The sequence below is a fragment of the Lolium perenne genome, chromosome 4 (genome assembly GCF_019359855.2).
Source record: "Lolium perenne isolate Kyuss_39 chromosome 4, Kyuss_2.0, whole genome shotgun sequence".
Lineage (NCBI taxonomy): Eukaryota > Viridiplantae > Streptophyta > Magnoliopsida > Poales > Poaceae > Lolium > Lolium perenne.
The window spans coordinates 326454405-326472901 of record NC_067247.2 but is presented as its reverse complement, the minus strand read 5'-3'; positions in this window follow the sequence as shown (position 1 = coordinate 326472901).

Below are 18497 nucleotides of genomic sequence, written 5' to 3'. Positions count from 1 at the left end.
CAACCTGAGAGCCGATCGAGGCTCGTATTTAATGTTTACGTGTATGCCATGCAGGAAACTAAGCAAGGCACATCCATCACCTTCCTGACCAGGTATAGGTCAGGTGGCACGCCCTTGCACCAGCATCGGACGTGCGTGCCGAGTCTTTGCGGGCCGTCGCTCGGAGGGACCAGGGCCAGCCGCAGTCCTGGGAGCCTCCCGGCTCTACTGTGTTGCCCGTCGCTGCTCGCCGGTGGGTTTCTGACCACAACACACACAACATTACTCTTGTGCATGTCATGCTTGTCGAAACCCTTGGTTACTATTTGCTTTCCGTTTCCGCCCTTGGCAAGATGGGTTTCGCCGTCTTTATTGATAATGATATTGTGGTTCGCTTGTGGAGCAAGACTCTAAAAGTCGCTTTCGTTGGGTATCGCGAACATAATTTGTATGTGGTGGACTTCTCGGGGACCACCACTTCAAATGCGATGTGCCTATTCGGAAAGGCGGATGTGGGTTGGTTGTGGCATCGCCGCTTGGCCCATGTCAACATGAGAACTTTGCAAAGTCTTCACAAGGGGAACCATATTGTGGGACTAATGGAAAATGTGTCTTTTGCCAAAGATCGATTTTGTAGGGCTTGTGTTGAAGGCAAAATGCATGACTCTCCGCATCCAAGTAAGACTATCATCTCTTCCAAGTGGATCTTGGAGCTCCTTCATGTGGATCTCTTTGATCCCGTTACTCATGCAAGTCTTGGTGCGAAGAAACATTGCTTGGTGATTGTTGTTGACTACTCAAGATACACTTGGGTCTACTTTCTCAAGACGAAAGATGAGACTCAACAAATATTCATTGACTTTGCTACCGAGGTGCAACGCCAACACAACCTCCTCATTATGGCAATAAGAAGTGACAACGGCTCCGAGTTCAAGAACTATACACCAATGATTTTCTTAGTGATGAGGGGATTCGTCATCAATATTCTGCTGCTTACACCCCTCAACAAAATGGTGTTGCGGAGAGGAAGAACCGGACTCTTATGGATATGGCAAGATCTATGATGGCGGAGTATAAATTCCGCTATAATTTTTGGGCTGAAGCCATCTCCACCGCTTGCCACTCTTCTAACCGGCTCTATCTCCGCAAGGGCTTGAACAAGACTCCATATGAAATACTCACCGGGAACAAGCCTAATATCTCATACTTCAAGGTGTTCGGGTGTAAGTGTTTCTACAAAATCAAAGGAGTTCGTTTATCAAATTTGCTCCTAAAGCTTTGGAGGGTATATTTGTTGGTTACGGTGCCGAATCTCACACTTATAGAATCTTTGATGTATCCTCCGGGATTATCATCGAATCTTGTAGTGTGAGGTTCGAAGAAAATGATGGCTCCCAAGTGGGGCAAGTTGATGTATGTGCAGGTGATGAAATACCTCAAGATGCCATAGTAAGAATGGGTGTGGGATTTTTCCTCCCCATTGAGGGACACGGTGTGGCGTCTCGGGAAGGACTATGCTCTACCACGGTGGAGCCCTCATCTTCTCAACATCAACAAACCCCATCTCTTGAAGCAAATTATGCACCAACCCAAGAACAAGAACAAATCCCTCCCTCTTGTGTGCCAGATCAAGGACAAGATCAATCACGGATTCATGATGGATCCGATGAATATCCATTCAATATTCTCCTCTCACCGGATAATGTCCAAGATCAAGCACATGAGGATGAGCAATCTCAAGAAATTGAGGAAGCTCAAGTTGAAGGTCAAGACGGGGAACCAAATGATCAAGTTGATCAAGTGAAACCTCCAAGGCCAAGAAGAACCAAGGAGGAGATCGAGGTCCATCGTCTAGCAAGAAGAGAAAGGAACCTTGAAATTCGTGAACACACTCATGACAAGGTCCTTGGTGATTTAAGGGCAAGTGTTACCACAAGAAGGCAATTGGCTAACTTTAGCAATCATCATGCTTATATCTCCTTAGTGGAACCCAAGAAAGTATTTGAAGCCCTTGAAGATTCGGATTGGTTGGAAGCTATGCACGAAGAACTCAACAACTTCAAGCGCAACAAAGTATGGACCTTAGTAGAGAAGCCAAAGGGGTGCCGCAATGTTATAGGCACTAAATGGATTTTCAAGAACAAGCAAGATGAGTTTGGAAATGTTGTGAGGAACAAGGCAAGATTGGTGGCTCAAGGGTTCTCTCAAGTTGAGGGAATTGACTTTGGAGAAACCTATGCTCCCGTGGCTCGCCTTGAGTCCATCCGTATCCTTCTTGCTTATGCATCGCATCATAACTTTAAGTTACAACAAATGGATGTGAAAAGTGCATTTCTTAATTGTCCTTTGCATGAAGAGGTTTATGTTAAGCAACCCCCGGGGTTTGAGGATCTCAACTTTCCTAACCATGTCTATAAGCTTGATAAAGCACTTTATGGTCTCAAACAAGCTCCTAGATCTTGGTACGAGCACCTTAAGGAATTGTTGATAGACCGTGGATTTGATGTTGGGCTAATCGATCCCACTCTTTTTACTAAGAGGGTTAATGGGGAGCTTTTCGTTTGCCAATTATATGTTGATGATATTATCTTTGGCTCTACTAACAAAGCTTTCAATGATGAATTTTCAAAGCTTATGACCGATAGGTTTGAGATGTCTATGATGGGAGAGATGAAGTTCTTTCTTGGTTTTGAGATCAAGCAATTGAGAGAAGGGACCTTCATCAATCAAGCAAAATATCACCAAGACATGCTCAAGAGGTTCAAGATGACCGAGATGAAGGGTGTGGCCACTCCTATGGTTACCAAATGTCATCTTGCACTTGATCCCAATGGTAAAGAGGTGGATCAAAAGGTATATCGCTCCATGATTGGATCCTTGCTTTACCTTTGTGCATCTAGACCAGACATAGTGTTGAGTGTTGGTGTGTGTGCAAGGTATCGAGCTTATCCTAACGAGAGCCACATGATGGCTCTCAAAAGAATCTTTCGGTATTTGGTTGATATCCCAAGATATGGTATTTGGTACCCCAAAGGCTCAAGTTTTATTCTCAATGGTTACACCGATGCGGATTGGGCGGGGGACAAGGATGATAGGAAATCAACTTCCCGGGCTTGCCAATTTCTTGGTAGGTCCTTGGTGTGTTGGTCTTCTAAGAAGCAAAATTGTATATCTCTCTCCACCGCCGAAGCCGAATATGTTGCCGCCGCAAGTGGATGCACTCAATTGTTATGGATGAGGCAAACTTTAAAGGAATACGGTGTCATTTGTGACAAAGTGCCTCTATTATGTGACAATGAAAGTGCCATCAAGATTGCCTATAATCCGGTGCAACATTCAAGAACGAAGCATATTGAGATCCGGAATCATTTCATTAGGGATCATGTTTCCCGTGGTGATATTGAGCTTATCTATGTTCCTACCAAAGATCAACTTGCCGATATATTCACGAAGCCTCTTGATGAAGCAAGGTTTTGCTATTTGAGGAATGAGCTAAATATCATTGATTCAAGGAGTATAGCTTGACCATCTTGCAAACACACCTCTATCTCAAAACTTTATTTGGTTTAGATGTGGGCATGGAAATAGGGGGAGTGCGGTTTAAATTATTGAGCTACCCCTCCCCCCATAATTCCAACATTAAGGAATCATTCTCTTTATATCATATGTTGATATGTGAGCTTCAATGATGAGTAGTGGTTTGGGCCCAAGATATTGACGACCCACAAGTATAGGGGGTGTATCGTAGTATCTTCGATAAGTAAGAATGTCGATCCCAACGAGGAGCAGAAGGTGTTGACAAGCAGTTTCGATGAAGGATTCACTGTAAATGCTCACAGACAAGTATTCAGGGGGTTTTGATGTAACAGATGAATAAAGTACGAGTAAGTAAAGTGCGAGAGTAATAATTGCAGCGAGTGGCCCAATCCTTTTTAGCACAAAGGACAAGCCGGTTTGTTTACTTATAATGACCAAACGTTCTCGAGGACACACGGGATTTTAGTCTAGTGCTTTCGCTACATACGGCTAATTAATCTTCATTGTTTTGATAAGTGTTGTGTGGGTGAACCTATGCTAATGTACCGCCCTTCCTAGGACTAATACATACTTGTGATTATACCCCTTGCAAGCATCCGCAACTACAAGAAACTAATTAAGATAAATCTAACCACAGCCTTAAACTCTGAGATCCTGTTATCCCTCCTGCATCGATATACCAACGGGGGCTCAGGTTTCTGTCACTCCGGCAACCCCGCAATTGGCAAACGAGTACAAGATGCATTCCCCTAGGCCCATAAAGGTGAAGTGTCGTGTAGTCGACGTTCACACGACACCACTAGAAGAATAACACCACTACTTAAATGTCATAACATTGAATATTACTCAACCATAATTCACTACTAACATTTAGACTTCACCCATGTCCTCAAGAACTAAACGAACTACTCACGAGACATCATATGGAACATGATCAGAGGTGATATGATGATGAATAACAATCTGAACATAAACCTTGGTTCAATGGTTTCACTCAATAGCATCAATAACAGGTAGAAATCAACACCGGGAGAGTTTCCCCTATCAAACAATCAAGATCCAACCCGAATTGTTACAGCGGTGACGAGGTGCAGCGGTGGAGATGGCGGTGATGATGATGGAGATGATGACGATGGTGATGGAGATGATGTCCAGCTCGATGACGGTGACGATGGCATCGATTTCCCCCTCCGGGAGGGAATTTCCCCGGCGGATTCCTGCCCGCCGGAGAGCTCTTTTCTCTCTGGTGTTCCCCGCCCCGCAGAGGCGGCTGTGGCTCTTCGCGATGTACCCTCTGGAGCTTAGGTTTTCGGGACGAAGACATACGCGAAGAAAAGGAGGCGAGAGAGGGCTGTGGGCCCCCTCCTCACAGGGCGGCTTGGCCAGGCCTTGGGCCGCGCCGGCCTATGAGGTGGGCCCACCTCGGGTCCCCTCGGCTCCCCCTTCTGGCTCCCTTCGTCATCTGGAAAAATAGGATTTTTCGTATAATTTCCGTCAACTGTTGATCTTCCGAAATATTGCATTCTGACGGTGCTTTTTCCAAGCAGAATCCACAGCTCCGGTGCGCGATCCCCAAATAATCATGAAACATGCAAAATAGATGAAATAACATAAGTATCATTTCCAAATATGAAATATATCAATTAATAACAGCAAATTATGATATAAAATAGTGATGCAAATTGGACGTATCAACTCCCCCCAAGCTTAGACTTCGCTTGTCCCCAAGCGAAACTGAACTCGGTAAACAGGACCACATGTTTATGGAGTGAAGAGTCGATAAATCAAATACGGACAAGAAGCATCATATTCATTCACACAAGACATTCTAGTGAACAACTTCCTCATATAACTCAACTTGAAACAAGTATAAGGTAATCACAAATAAAGGTGCATAAGAAATCATAGTTGGTGATGGCAAACTTTGTTCTTGGTCGAAGAAACGATTAACAGTTATACTTATCTATGGAGCAGCGCTTTCATATTAAAGCTTATGGTAAACTTGCATACTCAATCATAGTAATCATTGATAACTTTCAAAGCTATATTCATTCAGATAAAACTTGTACTGAACAAGGAAGAGTAAAAGACATGATGAAGTAAATCACAATATAATGGTTTGATCACAACAACTCAAATGCTTGCTTAAGATGGAGAGGAATAGGTTTACTGACTCAACATAAAGTAAGAGACAGACCCTTCGCAGAGGGAAGCATGGATTACTATTTTTGTGCTAGAGCTTTTCATTTTGAAAACAAGAAACAATTTTGTCAACGGTAGTAATAAAGCATATGTGTTATGTATAAGACATCTTATAAGTTGCAAACCTCATGCATAGTATACTAATAGTGCTCGCACCTTGTCCTAATTAGCTTGGATTAACACAGATTATCATTGCATAGCATATGTTTCAACCAAGTGTCACAAAGGGGTACCTCTATGCCGCCTGTACAAAGGTCTAAGGAGAAAGCTCGCATTGGATTTCTCGCTTTTGATTATTCTCAACTTAGACATCCATACCGGGACAACATAGACAACAGATAATGGACTCCTCTTTAATGCATAAGCATTCAACAACAATTATTATTCTCATAAGAGATTGAGGATTAGCTGTCCATACTGAAACTTCCACCATGAATCATGGCTTTAGTTAGCGGCCCAATGTTCTTCTCTAACAGTATGCATACTCAAACCATTTGATTGTGAAAACCGCCCTTACTTCAGACAACACGAACATGCATAGCAACTCACATGATATTCAACAAAGGTAAAAGAGTTGATGGCGTCCCCAGAAAACATGGTTACCGCTCAACAAGCAACTTACTAAGAAATAAGACACATAAGTACATATTCTTCGCCACGATAGTTTTTAAGCTATTTGTCCCATGAGCTATATATTGCAGAGGTAAAGGATAGAAATTTTAAAGGTAGCACTCAAGCAATTTACTTTGGAATGGCGGAGAAATACCATGTAGTAGGTAGATATGGTGGACACAAATGGCATAGGTTTGGGTTGAGGTTTGGATGCACGAGAAGCATTCCCTCTCAGTATAGGCCTTTGGCTAGCAAGCACAAAAGTTGAGGGAAACAAACGAATATACATGTGATAGAAACAATCATGCATCTTTCTTGTAAGCACAAACAATTTTAACTTCAGAATAATAAGCTATGAGCTAACAAGAAAGGAAGACAATGAAACAACTATATATATTTCTCTTTTCTACTTAAACCTCAAGGTGTTGTTGCTATTGACCAATGCTAAGTTTGCCAAAACCAAATAGATTTACTCAATGCTCCCAAAGTGGTACCAATACTAAAATCAACATCAATCATATAATAGAAATTGCAAACTAAAATAAGGTGTGCAATATGTAAATGATAAGACTTCTCATTAATATTTCATAACGATACCTCACACCAAGGGATACATAGACAACCAACTAAAGGAGAGATACTTCCACACTGCAACCCATCTTATATGATAACTTCCCAACTCATGATATGACACTACTTGATAGTAAAAAGGTAAAAGGTAGTGATGATGTGATACCGCGGCACTCCCCCAAGCTTGGAACAAACCAAGGGGATGCCAATACCGATGATGAATTACTCCTTTGGCGATGGTGGTGATGAATTCCTGACAAGCTTCTCCACAAGCTCCTGAAGCTCATCAATCTTGTACATGAGGTTGCGGATCATCTCCGAATTGTGCTCGACGCGATTAAGAAGTATGTCCGACGGCGAGTCCCAATTCTTGGAGTTATTTCCCCACCCTTCAGCTTCAGGCTTCGTCCTTCCTGCAGTGTTAGAACGATCTATATCCCAATTGCTAGGCAATGCCGCCTTGGGAGTCCTTTCAATTTGATTATTGTAGATTAGATTGCGGAAGGGATGGTAAGTGCCTGAAGCTGATGTCTTTGGAGATAGGTAATGACGTGGGAACCTTCCTCCGGTTCGAATTCTTGCGCTCCTGTTTGCACTACAAGGGTTATCCACCACTTTGATGCTTGCGACGGTAGCACGCGGGTATGCGCGCGAGTCTTCCTCCACTTCTTCTTCATCTTCTTTCTTGACGCTCTCGTCCACCTCTTTCCACTCGCGATCTTGAATATCTTCATCCGAAAGCCCCTTGCCCTTATTGTTGGAGGCCATGGTGCTCCTAAATTGAAAATAGAATGTGGCAGAAACAGCTCGAAACAAAACACGTCGAGAAAACGATATACGGACCTCCAGGGGTCCGGGGGGTTATACAGCAGGAATTTTTATGACAAACGGAAAGTACCAGGTCGAACCAGAGTCGGAAAGGGGTGACGAGGCGGCCAGCTCATAGGGCGTCGCGGGCCAAGGCCTAGCCGCGCCGGCCTATGGGGGCACGCCCTCGTGCGTCTCCTCCACTCCGTTTCGATCTCGTAATTTTTCATATTTTCCAAAAACAGCAAAAACATTGTTCGGAAAGCAAATCGCGAACTTTTTATTACCTGTACTGTTACCTATTCAAAGTCGAGTTCTGGCGGACTGTCAATTTGACCTTTGATGAAAGCCTCTGGTGTTTCCACTCGAATAACATCAACATCTACATTATAAGAATCACCTGAGATATAATGCTTGAGTCTTTGTCCATTCACCACTTGCGTGGCATTGCCTTGGAGGGAACTAATTTTAATTGCTCCTGAACGATACACCTCCTCAACAACATATGGTCCTTCCCATTTCGAGAGTAATTTCCCTGCAAAGAATCTGAGACGAGACCGATACAATAGGACTTTATCCCCAATATTAAATTCTCTTTTGATAATCCTTCTATCATGCCATTTGTTAACTTTCTCTTTAAAGAGTTTAGCATTTTCATAAGCTTCACTTCTCCATTCATCTAGAGAACTTAATTGCAACAACCTCTTATCACCGGCTAGTTTAGGATCTTTGTTCTCTAACAGCCCAATAAGCTTTGTGCTCTAGTTCTAAAGGTAAATGACAAGCTTTTCCATAAACCATTTTATAAGGTGACATTCCCATGGGGTTTTTATAAGTAGTTCTATAAGCCCATAGTGCTTCCTTCAATTTACTAGCCCAATTCTTTCTAGTTTTATTAACAGTCTTTTGCAAGATAGATTTAATTTCTCTATTTGATAGTTCTACTTGCCCACTAGTTTGAGGATGATAAGCGGAAGCAATTCTATGATTAATACCATATTTAGCAAGAGTTTTTCTAAAACCACCATGAATAAAATGAGAACCTCCATCTGTCATAATATATCTAGGAACTCCAAATCTAGGAAAAATAATGTCTAAAAGCATTCTTAAAGAGGTCTCACCATCAGCACTTTTTGTAGGTATAGCTTCCACCCATTTAGTAACATAATCAACATCAACAAGTATATGAGTGTTACCTTCTGAAGAGGGAAAAGGTCCCATGAAGCCAAATCCCCAACAATCAAACGGTTCAATAACAAGAGTATAATTCATAGGCATTTCATTGCGTCTGGAGATATTACCAACCCTTTGACATTCATCACAAGATTAACTTCCTTGCATCTTTGAAGAGAGTTGGCCAATAAAAACCTGATTGTAGAACCTTTTGCGCGGTTCTATCTCCGGCGTGATGTCCTCCATAAGCACTCCCATGACATTTACTCAATATCTCTTGTTGCTCATATTCGGGAACACATCTTCGCAGAATACCATCCACTCCTTCTTTACATAAGTGTGGGTCATCCCAAAAATAATGCCTCAAGTCATAAAAGAATTTCCTCCTTTGCTGAGCTGAAAAGGTTGGAGGCAAGTACTTGGAAACAATAAAGTTAGCATAATCAGCATACCAAGGACTGTCTCGTGAACTCACCTTTATTACAGCCAATTGTTCATTTGGAAAACTATCATTAACAGGAACAGGATCATAAGCAATATTTTCCAATCTAGACAAATTATCAGCAACAGGATTATCAGCACCTTTCCTATCTACAATATGCAGATCAAATTCTTGCAAAAGAAGTACCCATCTAATAAGCCTTGGCTTAGCATCTTTCTTTGTCATACGGTATCTAATTGCAGCATGATCGGTATGAATAGTAACTTTTGAATCAACGATATAAGATCTAAACTTATCACAAGCAAAGACTACATCTAACAATTCCTTTTCAGTAGTAGCATAATTTCTTTGAGCAGCATCAAGAGTTTTACTAGCATAATGAATAACATTCAGTTTTTTATCTACTCGCTGTCCAAGAGCAGCACCTACAGCAAAATCACTAGCATCACACATAATTTCAAATGGTAAGTTCCAATCAGGAGGTTCAACTATAGGGGCAATTGTTAAGGCTTTCTTTAGAGTTTCAAAAGCTTCCCTACAATCATCATCAAAAACAAAAGGCACATCTTTTTGAAGAAGATTAGTAAGAGGCTTCGAAATCTTAGAGAAGTCTTTAATAAACCTCCTATAAAACCCAACATGACCAAGAACACTATGAATACCTTTAACATCCCTAGGATAGGGCATCTTCTCAATGGCTTCAACTTTAGCTCTATCAACTTCAATACCTCTCTCGGAAATTTTATGTCCCAATACAATTCCTTCATTAACCATAAAGTGGCATTTCTCCCAATTAAGAACAAGGTTAGTTTCTTCACACCTATGCAAAACTTTATCAAGGTTCCGCAAGCAATTATCAAAAGAATTTCCATAGACGGAAAAATCGTCCATGAATACCTCTACAATACTCTCACAAAAGCCATGAAAAATAGTAGACATGCATCTTTGAAAAGTAGCAGGAGCATTACATAAACCAAAAGGCATACGCCTATAAGCATAAGTTCCATAGGGACAAGTGAAAGTGGTTTTCTCTTGATCTTTAGTTTTAACAGCAATTTGTGAAAACCCAGAATAACCATCAAGAAAGCAAAAATGAGTATTTTTAGATAACCTTTCTAACATTTGATCAATAAAAGGCAAAGGGTAATGATCTTTCTTAGTAACCTTATTAACTTTTCGATAATCAATGCACATTCTATACCCTACAACTAGTCTTTGAGGTATGAGCTCATCATTATCATTAGGCACAACAGTCATTCCTCCTTTCTTAGGAACACAATGCACAGGACTAACCCATCTACTATCAGCAATAGGATATATAATACCAGCTTCAAGGAGTCTTAATACCTCATTTCTTACCACATCCTTCATCTTAGGAATTAGATGACGCTGAGGTTCAACAATAGGCTTCGCATCATCTTCCATATTAATGGCGTGTTGGCAAATAGAGGGAGAAATCCCCTTCAAGTCATCAAGAGTGTAGCCAATAGCACCTCGGTGTTTCTTCAGTATTTCCAATAACCTTTCTTCTTCAAACTCTGAAAGCTTAGAACTAATAATAACAGGATATATTTTCTTATCATCAATATGAGCATATTTAAGATTATCAGGCAATGGTTTTAAATCAAAGACAGGATCTTCCTTTGGTGGTGGTGTTCTACCCAGATCTTCCACCGGTAAATCATGCTTAAGAATAGGTTGACGAAGGAAAATTTCATCAAGCTCATCTCTTTCTTCCCTAAAAGCTTCACTCTCACTATTCTCCAAATGTTGCTGCAAAGGATTACTAGGAGCAAGAGCAATAGATGCACACTGTTCAACTTTAAAATCATTATTAGGCAAATCAGCTTTATAAGGAGTTTTGTTAAATTTAGAGAAGTTAAACTCATAAGATTCACCAGCAAATTTAGTAAAAATTTTCTCTTTCTTGCAATCTATAATAGCTCCACAAGTATTAAAAAAAGGTCTACCAAAAATGATAGGACAATATTTACTAGCAGCAGAACCAAGTACCAAAAAGTCAGCAGGATATTTAATCTTACCACATAGAAATTCCACATCTCGAACAATACCAATTGGAGAGATAGTTTCTCTATTAGCCAGCCGAATAACCACATCAATATCTTCAAGTTCACAAGAACCAATTTCGTGCATAATCTCCGTGTAAAGCTCATAAGGAATAGCACTAATACTTGCACCAATATCACATAAACCATAATAACAATGATCACCAATTCTAACAGATAGCATAGGAACACTAGCTTTCCCAGACTTATTAGGATGCGAAACAATATTAGAGGCATCTTCACAAAAAATAATATGACCATCCTCCACATTTTCAGTCACAAGATCTTTAATAATTGCAACAGCAGGTTCAACTTTTATTTGTTCTTCAGGTTCTATAGGTTTCTTTTCACTTTTATGAACCGCACTATTTATAACAGAGTACTCCTTCATTTTAGCAGGGAAAGGAGTTTTTTCAATATAAGCTTCAGGAATAACATGATCAACAGTTTCCACTACAACACATTTATTTATAGATGAATCAATTTTATCTTTATACGGTTCATGATACTTATCAAAGTTCTTCTTAGGCAATTCATAATGAGAAGCAAAAGCTTTATAAAGATTTGCAGCAACTTGAGAATCAAGACCATAAGTAGCACTCATATTATGAAATTTATCAGTATCCATAAAAGCTTCAATGCATTTATAATCATAATTTATACCTGATTATCTATCCTTGTCGTTCTCCCATCCTTCAGTATTTTCTTGGATCCGATTAAGAAGGTCCCTTTTAAACTCTTCCTTGTTGTGTGTAAATGATCCAGAACAAGAAGTATCCAGCAAGGTCTTGTCTTGAAAAGAAAGTCTTGCGTAGAAATTATCAATAATAATATTACCAGGAAGCTCATGAATGGGGCATTTGAGCATTAAAGACTTCAATCTCCCCCATGCTTGGGCAATACTCTCTCCTTCATGAGGCCAAAAATTATATATGCGATTCCGATCTTTGTGAATCTCACTTGGAGGATAGAAATTAGAATAAAACCGGGGCACAATATCATTCCATTCAAGAGAATCCCCATTATCCAGTAATTTATACCAATGCGCCGCTTTACCAAACAGCGATATAGAGAATAGTTTCTTCCTCACTTCATCCATAGCAATACCTGCACACTTGAATAAACCGCATAATTCATGTAAGAACAGTAAATGATCTCCAGGGTGGACAGTTCCATCCCCTGTATAACGGTTACCCACTACACGTTCAATAATTTTCATAGGTATTTTGTATGGTATTTCTTCCTTACCTGGCGCCTCATCCACTACCTTTGCAGTAGTAGTAGATTTCCCAAATAAACACTCAAGAGAAGATCTCTCCATAATGAATTATAGCAGCATGCAGAAATAAAATTAGCACAAACAGTAGAAATTTCCCTTACCAATTCCACTTACCAATAGCGCTTCACTCCCCGGCAACGGCGCCAGAAAATAGTCTTGATGACCCACAAGTATAGGGGGTGTATCGTAGTATTTTCGATAAGTAAGAATGTCGATCCCAACGAGGAGCAGAAGGTGTTGACAAGCAGTTTCGATGAAGGATTCACTGTAAATGCTCACAGACAAGTATTCAGGGGGTTTTGATGTAACAGATGAATAAAGTACGAGTAAGTAAAGTGCGAGAGTAATAATTGCAGCGAGTGGCCCAATCCTTTTTAGCACAAAGGACAAGCCAGTTTGTTTACTTATAATGACCAAACGTTCTCGAGGACACACGGGATTTTAGTCTAGTGCTTTCGCTACATACGGCTAATTAATCTTCATTGTTTTGATAAGTGTTGTGTGGGTGAACCTATGCTAATGTACCGCCCTTCCTAGGACTAATACATACTTGTGATTATACCCCTTGCAAGCATCCGCAACTACAAGAAAGTAATTAAGATAAATCTAACCACAGCCTTAAACTCGAGATCCTGTTATCCCTCCTGCATCGATATACCAACGGGGGCTCAGGTTTCTGTCACTCCGGCAACCCCGCAATTGGCAAACGAGTACAAGATGCATTCCCCTAGGCCCATAAAGGTGAAGTGTCGTGTAGTCGACGTTCACACGACACCACTAGAAGAATAACACCACTACTTAAATATCATAACATTGAATATTACTCAACCATAATTCACTACTAACATTTAGACTTCACCCATGTCCTCAAGAACTAAATGAACTACTCACGAGACATCATATGGAACATGATCAGAGGTGATATGATGATGAATAACAATCTGAACATAAACCTTGGTTCAATGGTTTCACTCAATAGCATCAATAACAAGTAGAAATCAACACCGGGAGAGTTTCCCCTATCAAACAGTCAAGATCCAACCCGAATTGTTACAGCGGTGACAAGGTGCAGCGGTGGAGATGGCGGTGATGATGATGGAGATGATGACGATGGTGATGGAGATGATGTCCAGCTCGATGACGGTGATGATGGCGTCGATTTCCCCCTCCGGGAGGGAATTTCCCCGGCGGATTCCTGCCCGCCGGAGAGCTCTTTTCTCTCTGGTGTTCTCCACCCCGCAGAGGCGGCTGTGGCTCTTCGCGATGTACCCTCTGGAGCTTAGGTTTTCAGGATGAAGACGTACGCGAAGAAAAGGAGGCGAGAGAGGGCTGTGGGCCCCCTCCTCACAGGGCGGCGCGGCCAGGCCTTGGGCCGCGCCGGCCTATGAGGTGGGCCCACCTCGGGTCCCCTTGGCTCCCCCTTCTGGCTCCCTTCGTCATCTGGAAAAATAGGATTTTTCGTATAATTTCCGTCAACTGTTGATCTTCCGAAATATTGCATTCTGACGGTGCTTTTTCCAGCAGAATCCTGGCTCCAGTGCGCGATCCCCAAATAATCATGAAACATGCAAAATAGATGAAATAACATAAGTATCATGTCCAAATATGAAATATATCAATGAATAACAGCAAATTATGATATAAAATAGTGATGCAAATTGGACGTATCAGATATATCTTCGCGGTGCCATGCCATAACACTCATATATGGTGGCCTAGGCCACCACACTCTTCTTTGTGAAGAGTTGGAGTTATTTGGATCTTCATGTTTTTATTTGACAACTCCTTGTTCTTATGGGAAATCACTCTAGTTTGGCCTTATTTGCTCATATCTTGCAAACTTGAGTGATCATGTACCATTAACAGTTTGAGCTTTCTAAACCCAAGCCTACACTCATCTATAAGCCATTTCCATCTTGCTCATATGTCATGTTTTGGTAAAAACTTGGAGTTTGAGGATTTTCGGTCGGATGATCTAGGTTGCCCCATCTTATTGGTCAATATGCATCTTATATGTGGGGTGATACTTCATTGCATCACATATGGGTTTATGCAAATAACCAACAAAAGATAGGCAGGATTTCCGGTGTTCTAGAATTTTCCAGAAAATCAGATAATCCGGCCCCATGGCAAACCGGAAAATCCGGCCCGGCCGGATTATCCGCCCTTACTTTGGGCCGGATTATCCGGCCTGGGCTGGTTGCGAGGGGATTTAGAGAGGCCGCGGGGTGGACAGTTGCCACAGCAACCAGTTCCCCCCCCCCACGCGCCCTCTCTCTCCTCCATAGCCGCCGGAGCTCCTCCTCCTTGCCGGAGTCGCCCCGTCCGCTCCCTCTCGGAGTTTTTGGGTGGATCGGGTGCCTCTCCGCCCTAGCTATCATCTTCTCCAAGCGACTTCCCCAATGGATGCGGGTATGACTCACAATCCCTAACCCTAGGTGTTGTGATTTGTATGTGCTATTTTCTTGGTGGAGATGGTGTCTAGTTGTTCCAAATCGTGTGTAGTATACTCCTCTTGCATGCTAAAAGTCCGATCTGGTCATAGACAAGTTTTTGATTGCAAGTTCTGCAAGATTCGCAGGACCGGATTATCCGGCCCCCGCGAAGACCGGATTAGCCGGTCAGGCCGGATTATCCGCCCCCCCCGGGGACACCGGATTATCCGGCCTGGAGCTTCATCGCCGTTGCAGTGTTGTTTCAATCTATCTTGTCTAGACTTGTACCGACTTATAGTATGTTTCTAGAGTACATACTGTATCATACATGACTTATGAGCATTATCTTCTCTTTGCTATCCGTCTTTGCTGTTCACAGGTAGTGGTTCTCGGGGTCGGAGACGCCCAAGGCATGACCGGTCGAGTGATGAGTTTGCACCGAATGCTCCCCGCAAGTCCACCACTTCAAGGCAGAAGAACAAGGCACAGAGGCAGAACTACAAGACAATGGACATTGTCACTTATGCAGCAATCCGTATGAAGAACTGGTATGAAGACCTTCCAAGGGATGATGAGATTGAGGGAAGGCGTTTCTGGTGCATGGAGCAGGAGTTCATCTACAAGGATATTTATGAGCCCATGAAGAAAGTGCGAACCATGCAAGCTATCAATGTGGATCTTCTGGCAGTCAATAATCATTTTGAGGATGCCATCTGGGTGACTGGTAGGATGGGCTTGCAGGATCTGATGAAGCTTCAGTGTGACTACAGTCCAGAGTTGGTTAAGCAATTCTATGCTTCTCTGGCCATCAGGAAAGATGCTGAGCGCACTATGGAATGGATGTCTGGCTCCACTCACTGTGTGGCAACCTTGCACCGGTTTGCCTCTATTCTTAGACTTCCTGCAGCAGGAGGCCGTCGCCTCCATGGTCCTCAGAAGACAGATAAAAATGTGCTTTTTGATCTCTATAACTCTTCTGGAGCAGTTGGTACTACCAAGGGGCTGCTTCCCATCTACGGTCAGTTGCTCCGTTTCTTTCGAGCCACCATTGCTCCCAGTGGTGGAAACAATGATGCACTCAGGGGAGCTCTTGTGGATCTCATGCACCTCAGCTTTAGGTGTGCTCGTGATAGTAATGAGGAACATGACTTCTCTCTTGATGTCATGGACTTCATCTTTAATGAGATTCATGATGCCATGGTCTCCCGGACCACCATGCCATATGCACCATATATCCAGCTCCTCATCAACAACTCTGTGACCATGGAGGAAGACTTGAGGCGGTTCCCATTGGAGAAGCACTCTGTCAAGAAGACATATAAGAAGAAGCATGTTCCCCATGGTACCCCTACTCCTGACTCCTTTATGGGAGATGCTCGCACTAGTGGTTTTGCTCCTGCTCGCCATGCTGATCTTCCTGCCATGAAGAAGCAAGTGAGGAAGCTCAGTTGGTTTCAGCGTCACATTCTATGCATGGATATTGAGATTCATAAGGAGAACTATGCGGCCAGCCGAGAGCGTGCTGAGATTCAGCATACTCAGGCGGTCATTCTTCATAAGCTCAGTGGTGAGCAAGGACCTCAGCCTTAGCCTCCAGTTCACCCAGGTTACAGTGGGTGGCATTCTTCTCAGGTTCCGTGGAATGATCTTGAGGACTGCATTCAGAGGGCCAACTACACTCGCAACTCTCCGGATGCTCCTGACACTGAAGATGAAGAGGAAGAGGAGTACCAGTCCGAGGACGTAGAGGGCTCTGAGTGATCTCCATGGGGCGAGTAGCATCGCGCTTTTCCCCTTTTTGGCGTCTCGATGCCAAAGGGGGAGAAGTGTTCTATTAGGACATCTCTCGGGGATTTGCATGGTTTGGGGACAAGCATATGCGTTTATCATTCCGTTACTGCTTGTGTTCCCCTTCTTATTTGAACTATTTGGTTTGGTTTGTTCCGTTTAAAACTATGTGCTATATGTGGTGTGAGACATTGTTAAAGTCTTCGGATTTCTATATGTTGAGATCAAGGTTATTATATTGTGTGTGATGCTATATCTCCATATGGGTGATCAAGGGTATTATATTGTGTGTGATGCTATATCTCCGTATTATATATCTCCATATGGGTATGATTTCTACCACCTTATCTCAACTTCATATATGTCTATGTCTCTTGTTAGAGCTCATGTTGGATACTACTTGTGTTGAGGCACCTCGCACCTATATGTTGTGTATTTGTATTCAAATACAAATTACTTGTATGCACACATGTAGGGGGAGTGCCTCTATGTTTTGCCAACATGCTTGCTCTCCATAGTGATTCTCTTGCAAATCCGTATATTGTCATCAAACACCAAAAAGGGGGAGATTGAAAGAACATCTCTCATAATATGTTTTGTGTGTTTGATGTCAATGTATGTGATACACTAATGTTTGATTAAGTGGTACAGAGATTATATAGATACATATATATATGTGTGATGGATGTGGTGAGACGTGTCAAAAAGAAGCTGGAACAGGATCACCAGGCCGGATTTTCCGGGCCAGATATTTCCAGAATATCCGGCCCCCCAATTTTCGGCTAAGGACTTGAGGATTTGTGGCTCAGTACTCTCTGGACATGGGCCGGATATTTGCCCGGACATTTGCCCGGATTTGCCCCAGGGCCGGATAATCCGGGCCGGATATTTCCAAAATATCCGCCCCCCAAAATCGGCTAAGGACCTGAGGCGATGTGGCTCTGAACAGGGGCCGGACATTTGGCCGGATTTTCCCAGAGGCCGGACTTTTGGTTGGGCCGGATTATCCGGCCCTAACTTAGGCCGGATTATCCGCCCCCCGGAAGCTCCAACGGCTGGAATTTGGAGGAGGGTATTTATACCCCCTTCTTCTACCTTGCTCAATCATTGCACAAAAATCTGCCAAGCTTCACCACCATTAGAGCCACCTCAAGAACTCAAGATTTGCAAGATCCCCTTCCTCCCCCAACCAAAGCTCTTGATCTTTAGGGATTCGAAGGAGAAGACACCGATCTACATCCTCACCGAAGCGATTTACATTTCCCCCTCATTTGTTTGAGGGCCCCCTTGCTAGTGTTCCTCTTTGGATCCCTAGTTGATTTGTGTTGATGTATTGTTGTTGATTGTTGTGTTGTTACAGATTTGGGAGCCTCCAATTCGGTTGTGGATGTGTGCCCCAAGAACTTTGTAAAGGCCCGGTTTCCGCCTCGAGAAAATCCCTTAGTGGAAGTGGGCTAGGCCTTCGTGGCGTTGCTCACAGGAGATCTGAGTGAAGCCTTCGTGGCTGTTGGTTTGGCTTTCGTAGCAACCACACTCCTCCAAACGTAGACGTACCTTCTTGCAAAGGAAGGGAACTACGGGAATCATCTCCGTGTCATCGCGTGCTC